The sequence below is a fragment of the Musca vetustissima genome, unplaced genomic scaffold, assembly GCF_032173495.1.
Source record: "Musca vetustissima isolate MV318-11 ecotype Yass unplaced genomic scaffold, APGP_CSIRO_Mvet_v1 utg6984, whole genome shotgun sequence".
Classification (NCBI taxonomy): Eukaryota; Metazoa; Arthropoda; class Insecta; order Diptera; family Muscidae; genus Musca; species Musca vetustissima.
This window is the reverse complement of record NW_026886330.1, coordinates 36,824-46,959: the sequence shown is the minus strand read 5'-3', so window position 1 is coordinate 46,959 and position 10,136 is coordinate 36,824.

The window sequence follows — 10,136 nt, the reverse complement described above, 5'->3', positions numbered from 1 at the left end:
CACTCCTTGTATTATATGATCTAGCCATTGCTCCCCTTCCTTTGCCTCGCTTGGATTGCTTTGGCATAGGGTTCCTCTTTGGCGTGACAACATAGGCTCTTAACTCGTTGAGTTGGCATGGGTGTTGACACACCGGACATTGAGCGGATGTTGACAATTGTGATTCTATGCATTCTCTATGGAACGAGTGCTGACAGTGGCTTATAAGTAGACAATCTTGTCCCTCAATCATAGATTCAGTACAAACCTGGCACAAAGGTAATACATTAGTTAAGGCCGAAGCCTGATCTTCATGAGCAGGGGCTACTTGTTCAGCCATTTTATAGAAATAGTTTGGTCAATTATATATAATTAATATTAAATCAATTATAATAATAAAAATTCAAGAAGAAGAGAAAGTAGATTTTTTTAAACAAAACATAGATAATCATCCAAAGATAAGGAAGATATATACATCCTATCTAGAAAGTATAAAACCTAAAAAATCCGATATATTATTATTCTGATAACATAACGACGAGCAAATAATTTGAAAGAAAGTTAAGTAAATTAATAAATTTTAATAGAATCCAAATCCAGATTCTGAAGTATTAGCACTAATATTACAAAAGGGTAGATTTTTACTGTATATATTTTTTGACGTTTCTTATTAGGTAATGAGCTATAATAGATATGGATGAAGAAAATGCTTGCGATTAAGACAAATAGAAATAAAAACAAATCTGGTCTATGGAGTTTTGTATGATTCCTAAATTATGTTAATATCTAACAAACCACCATTAAGTTTAACAATCTAATACATGTAACTCTCTTCTTTATGCCTGAGGTCATTAAACCGTTAACAACAGTTGTAATGCTATTCCATCCGGCTAAAGGTTGCTGATACCTAAGTCAGATAGAAACAAAAATTTATGATTCATACCAAACATAGAAAGTCAAAAATTTTACACTATTTTACGATATGGTAGAAAAAGAAAAGATTGTAGTTAATTCTTCGGTCATCTAATTCGAAGTAAACCTCATATTGATGAATATCCAGAAGAATACTTGCAATAATTCTTATTCTAAATACCTTAAAATATGTACAAATTCAAAACTTCTGCTTTAATGAACTTTAATAACGATTAAGCTGAATAGAGCCTGGATTCCAGATAGAATCTCTAAGCCCCACGTTGGGCGCCAAATACTGTAATGAACACGGTTAGAATTTTGATTGAATGCCTCAGTAACTTGAAGCATTTCAGCCCTTGGTTATGAGCAGGACTACGGGAGCCGTTGAAGTGGTAGCTGCAGTCGGAATGGGGGGGTCTTGTCCTTCTACAACCAAGTGCATGTCTAGTTACAGGTATTATTATAGACTCCCTAAAAAACAACAACATATAGGCAAACTGTCAGTAGACCAATAAAAGGAAATCTAGAGAATTTAACTTTAAACCCCATAATATAAAACAAACAAAAAAATTAAATAATTGGAAAACTAGAAAGATGGTTGTCTTAATCGATCGCTGTATTCTGTATTTTGACTTCTCAGATGTTGCGAGAAGCAGCCTCTACACCCTCACCAACCTATGTCCATGATGGCTTATTTTTCTATGGACCCCTAATTTAGCTCACATCCAATCTACATAGACATCCCTAATAAGATAACGTCAGCCTTATAATTCACAAATTCATTTTGAATTCAAAAATTATATTTATTTACATTATAAACCAATTCAGCACTAATTATAGGCATTAATATGAATATTATAATAGACCTTAATATAATATATTAAATGCATGAATATATTCAAAATTAAAGAAGTATATCATATTACAAAAAAATAAATGTTATGTCCCTGAATGGGTTAATTCAAAATATCGAGATTTAATATTAAGAGATGCACATATCGGCAGAAAAAGAATAGGAATAAATTTAAGAGTCTTTCGAGAATGAATCAATTTTTAAGCTCAATGGCAAAGTGAACTCTTAAATTGAGCATCAAAATAAAAAGAGTAAATTGTATTGGTATATCTTAAATATCACTATAATTCACCACAATCAATAAACATTTTTAAAAGAGAATCTCAGTGACTTACCATGCTCTCCTGTATTGCTGAAGGCCTTCTCAATATGTGGATGCTGGTTTAAATATCTGTGAAATTATTATGTATGTTGGTTGTGATGATTTATCTCATGCGATGAAATTATGAAATTACTCTCTAGCAATAAAAAAATTAATATGATTAAAATCTAAATTAAATCTATAGTAGCATGATATACACTTAACGAAATTTGGAGTTACTGAAGAAAAATAATGTTTTATTGCTTTAGCAATAATGAATTCATAAAAATAATTTTAATATATTATAAGAACACATTGATAATCGTTAAATGTATATCGTGTGCGAGAATATGTAAGTTGATGTGATACTCATTTGAACAATTAGAAATGTTTCTAATTCGATGATGATGTAATATGATATATTTGGACCTAGATCACATAATATCCAAAATAAGGTACATTATTGAATTCCGAATTAGATCCTCATGTTTCTTCGTGAATTCCGAATATATCTAATGTTTTTGCGAGTTAATATAGTTTTATAAGCATATTTCTGGGGAAAATTTGGATCTTAATAATTTCAATATTGATGATGGCAGGATAATTATTGAATCTTCAGTGCATCAAGTGTACCAGCAGCTAGCAAGAATCAATCGTCCATAACACAGTGTGGAATTACTGGTAGTATATTATAAGGATTATTTCGTTCGGGTTACTTTGAAAACATCAAATCCTTGGTTTTATTGTAATGGGCCAATATGTCGAGAAAAGGTTCTTGGCCAAAAACAGCATGGATGGATCAAAATAATGTCAAGAATTTTGGGTATGGTAACCACCAGCTCCAAGATGTTTGTTGGACACAATATGAGAAGGATGCTGTGGCACAAGTTATGTAAGGCGGTGTCTGGAGGTATTTTTCTTTAAGATGCTTCAGGAATGATGAATTGGGAAGCAATTTAGCTTTCATGTATGATTTTGGCAGGGAAGTTGTGGGAGACTTCTGCAACTCCCAGCTGCAGAAGTTCCTGAATTTGGCTCTTTCTCCACAGAGGTATCAAAATTTCCCTAAAATTTCATCACAATAATTTTCACTTTCACTCTTTATATCATAAAATAGTTATTACCTTTCCAAAAATTTGTTGCGCAAATGGCAAATATTGTGGTAAATAAAAAAATTGCTTTTTGTGAAATCAAATCGGTATTTGGATGATAAAGGTATTTTCAGATTTTGTACCAGAAAATAGAATTTGGTTTAAGAACCTCAAAACCTGGGGGCTACCAGAAAAAATTGACCAATATTTATAATTTATAGTGGAGAGATGTGCTACCTAATAAGAACTCGACGTACTAAATTACAGTCAATTTGGTCGAAAAATCCGATCAGAACCCCCAAAATACCAAAAACCCGAAAATACCGAAAATTGGGGGTGCCCTTATATGGGGGCTTTCTGAAAAAATTTACCTTTATTTATAATGTTTGGTAGGGAGATTTGCTACCCAATAAGAACACAAAGTACCAAATTTTAGCGAATTCGGTCGAAAAATGCGATCAAAACCCCCAAAATACCGAAAATTGGGGGTAATCTTATATGGGGGCTATCCGAAAAAATGGACCTTTATTTAAATTTTTGGTAGGGAGATTTGCTACCCAATAAGAACTCAAAGTACCAAATTTCTGCGAATTCAGTTTAAAAACGCGCTCAAGAACCTCAAAATACCGAAAATTTGGGGGTACCCTTATATGGGGAAATGGACCGTTATTTGTAATTTTTGGTAGGGAGATTTGCTACCCAATAAGAACACAAAGTACCAAATTTCAGCGAATTCGGTCGGAAAATGCGATCAAAACCCCCAAAATACCGAAAATTGGGGGTAATCTTATATGGGGGCTATCCGAAAAAATTGACCTTTATTTATAATTTTTGGTAGGGAGATTTGCTACCCAATAAGAACTCAAAGTACCAAATTTCAGCGAATTCAGTTAAAAAACGCGCTCAAGAACCTCAAAATACCGAAAATTTTGGGGTATTCTTATATGGGAGCTATGCCTAAACGTGGACCGATTTTTTCCAATTTCAATAGGGTTCGTCCTTGGGCCAATTAAGTGAACTGTGCCAAATTTCATCCAAATCGGATCATAAATGCGACCTGTACTTTGTTAACAAAAATACATGGACGGACGGACAGACGGACATGCATAAATCGACTCAGAATTCTATGCATATTCTCAAAAGGAACCATGGGTCTATCTCGATTATTTTTGCCTGTTACAAACATATGCACAAAGACATAATACCCTGTACCACAGTGTGGTGAAGGGTATAAAAATAAGGAAGATCTTCACCGATTAGCTTTATCCTAGTTCATACGATAGCTATACACTCACAGAGAAACGTGTAAAAATTTGGAATCGATTGGATTATTAGTTTTTGAGTTATCGTGCCCGCCATTCGCAAAAAAATGTTTAGAGAAAAACGTGTTTAAAGTTTGAGAAGCCCTTTGGCCGTCACTTGATGCTGACACAATAAATCGGCTATATCTTCAAGAGTTCTTGAGATTTTCACCTGAAATTTCGTAGAGACATTCTTGAATTAGTGTAGAATCGAATTAAATCAAAAAAATTTGACCCCGAGAATGGGGGGGGGGCCCTTAACATAAAATTAAAACTTTAGGTTGTGCAAAGTTTGGTTTGAATTGGCTGCTCTATGAAATTATAAAATGCATTTTCAGCACAATTTTAACCATTTTGTGAGGTTGAAAAAAATGTTACGATGTATACAGTTTGGATCATTCCTAGGTATATCCTAATATAACAATTTTCAGTAATTTTATGGTATTGACAGAATGTTTTAATAAAATAAAGATAGTAAGTATGATTGACTAGATTATGATGAACAAAAAAATAACATTTGTAAAAAATTCCTTCCACGAGGATTCCATCAAAACAGAAGTTTAATGACTTTAAAGTGAATAATATATCTACAAAAATTAATTAAGTTAACAAAAAAATCTGCATTTGTTTACTCAAATAAAAAAACTAATAATTGTAGATGTTCGTAGTTATTAATGAATACCAACCGACCAAATACGGAAAAGAAATTTAAAAAAGGCAAAAAATTGATTTCGGGGGAGTACATTTTTAGTTTTTTTCTTCTTACTAAATTATAATGTCAGTAGCATCTCTGCAATGGATATAAAAGTAACATTTTACCAGAATTTACTATTAGTTGCATTTCAATAATCTTTGTGATTCATTTAGTATTTTGAAATTTTTTGAAAAGAAAAATCACTCGAAAATGAAATATTTCGTTGTTCTGTTTGTATTGGCTTGGATGTGTGTCGTTTATGGCAATCCTTTGGCCATAGACACTCCCGAAACATTAACCAGTGTATATGCGGATTTGGCTGTTGACGCAGGATTAAAGGAAACGGCCGAACTAACACGTCAACCACGTGGCTATGGAAGACGTGGTTACGGAGGGTTTGGAGGTCCTGGATTCGGTTATGGCCGTCCTGGAGGATTTGGTGGATCCTTCTCGAAATCATACGCATATGCCGGTTCGGGTTCCTTCGGATATGGAAAATAAATGCAGAAGTTTGTGTTTGTATTTTTTTTTTAATAAAAAATTGTAAAAAATTGAATAAAGTAAACTGATATGGAAAATGTATATTTAGTTTTTATACCCTACACAACTATGTTGTCGGGGTATTATAGCTTTGTGCAGCCCCAAGAGTTTGTAACGCCGCGAAATATTGGTCCTAGACCCACCTTTAAGTATAGAGCAGTGGTTGACCTTTAAATTGATACCAATTATATTGTCGTATGTACTCGATTGTGGGAGTTACACTTAAATATTTATAGGTGCTTACGTATTCACATGTTATTTAGTAACACATTACCACACAGGAGTGCGGAAATATAGCGCTGATCTCTTTGAAATGTCCCATTATGGTCAAAGACAATGCCTATAATTTTCGGTGATGATCAGATAATTATCTAGGGATGAAGTGGACCGAAAACTTATTTTTTTTTTGTATTCTTTCGAGTCGATCTGTAGGTCACAATTGAAAGCCGAACATCACAATACAACCAAGGGAGGAAGGGAATATGGACAAGTAATTAGAAGGGCTGTACTGAATATTAGTAATATTTGTTGACCTCTAGTCTGTCAAGAGGGTCAAGAAATATTGCGAAATATCGCGAAATATTGCCCAAGCCTAGAATATAGAACCACACTAAGTAAGATTTTAGTGGAAGTTGTGTAGGGTATCATATGGTCGGTCCCGTGCGACTATACTGCTCCGCTCACTGGTTTTTAGACTTGATTAGTTGCTTATAAGAGCCAAGTCTAAAATATGGACATTAATATAGACCAAACGAAAATATATATAGCGAAAACGAAATGCCAGTTACAGACAATTCGTTAAAAATGTGGTTTAAAGTAAGTAATGGACTGTGAATATATAGACTTGTATGGAAAATTCCCTAGGTATGTAGCATGCATAACGAAGCAGGATAGACCAATACATACTTTTGAGGATAAAAATGTTATAACTTTCTGGGTCGATTTATGAAAGTCTGTTCGTCCATTTGTCTATCCATGCAATGGGTGGGTTTGACTACACGTTGTTTGCTGCCCAACTGAGATGAAATTTTGAAATAATACGATCGCAGTGCTTTGAAAGACGTTTAGGAGATTTTCACATTTGTTGAATCATGGATATATGCGTACAATCCCGAAACAAATTCAATGAAAGATGTTCGTGGAAGAAGCACTTTAAAGAAAATGGCTGGAGGTCGATTCTAAGTGGCACACCATAATATATTTATTTTAAGTGTTCGTAATAGAGAAGATGAATCATTATGCACAATGGCCAATTACAGATCGACTCTCACCTAGCGACCAGCGAATTTATGGATCAACCGCCGCTTAGCCCTGATTCCCACACATCAAATAAAAGTTAGTGGTCGACAGAAAATGCTGTTGAAGCGTTAAAGGCCATGTTTTAAAGGTGGTTCAATCGAAGTGGGGAAAGTAATTCGACAATTGGCTTGAGTGCATTAATATAAAACCAAATTTCTGTAGTTTAAGGCCTATTTGTCATTAGCCATGATTGCTCCACACTGTATTTTTATACCTTTCACCACACTTTGGTACAGGGTATTATGTCTTTGTGTATATGTTTGTAACAGGCAAAAGGAAACGAGATAGACACATGGTTCCTTTTGAGAATAAAGTACAGGTCGCATTTATTATCCGATTTGGATGAAACTTGGCATAGTTCACTTATTTGGCCCAAGGACAAATCCGATGATTGAAATCGGGAAAAATCGGTTCAGATTTAGATATAGCTCCCATATATATTTTCGTCTGATTTAATGTAAATGGAAATTTGGCACAGCGTAATGAATTGGGCATAGAATGATGTGTGCTGAGTTTCATGAAAATCGGTTCAGATTTAGATATAGCTCCCATATGTAGTTTCGTCCAATTGTGCTAAGTTTCGTGAAAATCGGTTCAGATTTAAATATAGCTCCCATATATATATTTTTGTCTATTAATTTATCCTAGTTAATGAAACATACGGGTATGTTCTGGAACTCACGGTGTGTTCTTTTCACTTTACACATACACTTCACCTCAGAAGCTACCTCCTGTTCTGCTTCTTAGGTGAATTGAAATTTTGAACTGCGACAAAAATAAACGTCGACATGGTACTTGGCAGAAATAGTGTTGCCATAAAATATAAACTGTAATGTAATAGTAATTTCGTTAATTCTAACGACAATTTTATTATTTTATTATATTTTATCATTCGCAACATAAAATATATGTATGAAAAACTCTGTAATATCATTAATTTGTTTATTGATTTAAGGGAACATTTGGTAACCCTATCTTTTTCGGCCTTACTTCAAATCAACTGTTTGTGTCAAGCGAGAAATTCAGTTGAAGAAAATTCAAGACAAACCTTAGTATCTATTTAAAATTTGCTTTTAATGGTGTTTCATGTTCATTTTGTGATTTTAAACAAATTATACGCAATAATAAGATTTCAATCTATCATCATGTGCCTTTTTTATTTTAAAAAAGTTTTTCTTTTATATGAAAAAACATGGATACACCCGACTCTCACTATGAAAATGTAAGTGTAAAGAATACACCTCAAATGGGTGTAAAGTGTGTTACAGAACACCTCGGCGTGTATTCGATACACTTCTGCCGTTGAAGTGAATGCCAGAACATACCCGATAATTCTTACATGCATAACTCTTATATGGATTGAGTCTAAATTCTGCACATCGTCATATGTCTTCCATACTTAGCTTAAGTTCAACAATCACTTTCTAAATTTCGAAATAAAATATCTGTGTTTAAGTTTAATAAAGTCAGATTTAAATCGAAATCGTTTAGATTCTTCTAGTTTTTTTCTGGAATTTTTGCGATTTCAAGTGCACTGCCCTCTACAGAAACCTGTAACTTGTTTGAGCAGATATAAGAATACGTCTATGACGTGATAACAATACCGAAACAACTGATTTAGATTATGAATATATTAAGAGAATTAAAAAAAATCACAATAATTTTTGAAAATAAAAACAATATTTCATTTCTGATATTTGGTAATTTATAAAATACTAGCATATGCCCGCTACGTCGTTAGCGGGTCTATATATTTTACAGTTAAAATAAATAAATATTGATTTAGCAGCACAATATAATTTAATATAGATTTATACATTTCGTAGTATGTACTAACAATGATCCATGTCACACTTAATTTTTATACCCTACACAACTATGTTGTCAGGGTATTATAGTTTTGTGCAGCCCCAAAAATTTGTAACGCCGCGAAATATTGGTCCTAGACCCACCTTTAAGTATACCGATCGTCATATCTCGACTAGTTGAGTCGATCTGGACATGTGTGTCCGTCCGTCCATCTGTCTAATTTGTAAACACGATACAGACCACAGTTATGGACCAATCTTCACGAAATTTTGCATGTAGAATGGGTTCTGGCCAATGAAGACCCCTATTGTTTTTTGGAAAGATCAGTTAATATTAAGGGGGTAAAATGGACCAAAAACTTTATTTTTGTCTGATTTTCTGGTCGCTCCAGAGGCCGCAATTATGGCCCAAACACCCCGAATTTTTGCATGGAGAAGGGGATCGGGCCAGAGAATAACCATGCCTGTTTTGATAAAGATCGGTCAATATTTAGCGGGTCAATTTGACCCTGACTTTTGTGTGAAAAATGACAAAATTTGTATTCTATAGCGTATATATTTACCTCTGAAGAACAAAGACCCGAAAAGTTGATAGCATATCCAAGAGGAGTGGTTAACCTTTAAATTGATACTAATTATGTTGTCGTGTGTACTCGGATGTGGGAGTTACACTTAGATATTTACAGGTGCTTACGTATTCAAATATTATTTAGTAACCCATTACCACACTAGAGGGCGGAAATATAACGCTGATCGTTTTGAAATTTTCCATGAGGATCCAGGCGATGACCAATTAATAATATTGGGATGAAGTGGACCGAAAACTTTATTTTTTGTGTTTTTTTCCAGTTGTTGTGAAAGCCGAACATCAAAACACAACACCTGGTGAAAGGAATCTGGGCATTTGTTGGCCACTAGTCGATCAAGAGGGTGCAAATATCGCGAAATATTGCCCAATCTCAGAATGTAGTATCATAGAAAGTTAGATTTTCGTTGAAGTTGTGTAGGGTATCCTATGGTCGGCCCCGTCCGACTATACTGCTCCGCTCACTGGTTTATTATACAGAGTTCTGCCTTTATGGGAAGATTGCAGACATTTAGTATTTTTAATGCTGTGTGTTACAAAATCCTTATTCCTTACATCAGAATTCGCTGCAGTGGGGTTGGAAACATCATTTGAAACAAATAACAGTACTGTTATGGTAGAAATATTAGAAACATTTTATTTGTCATAGTTACAGATAAATACTAAAATTCGGATATCTGTCTCTACCTTTTCAGATATAAACTATATGTATTATATTTAATTTGTTATAGCTGTTATACATACAAAAAGTCAGCACTTTATCTATAATCAT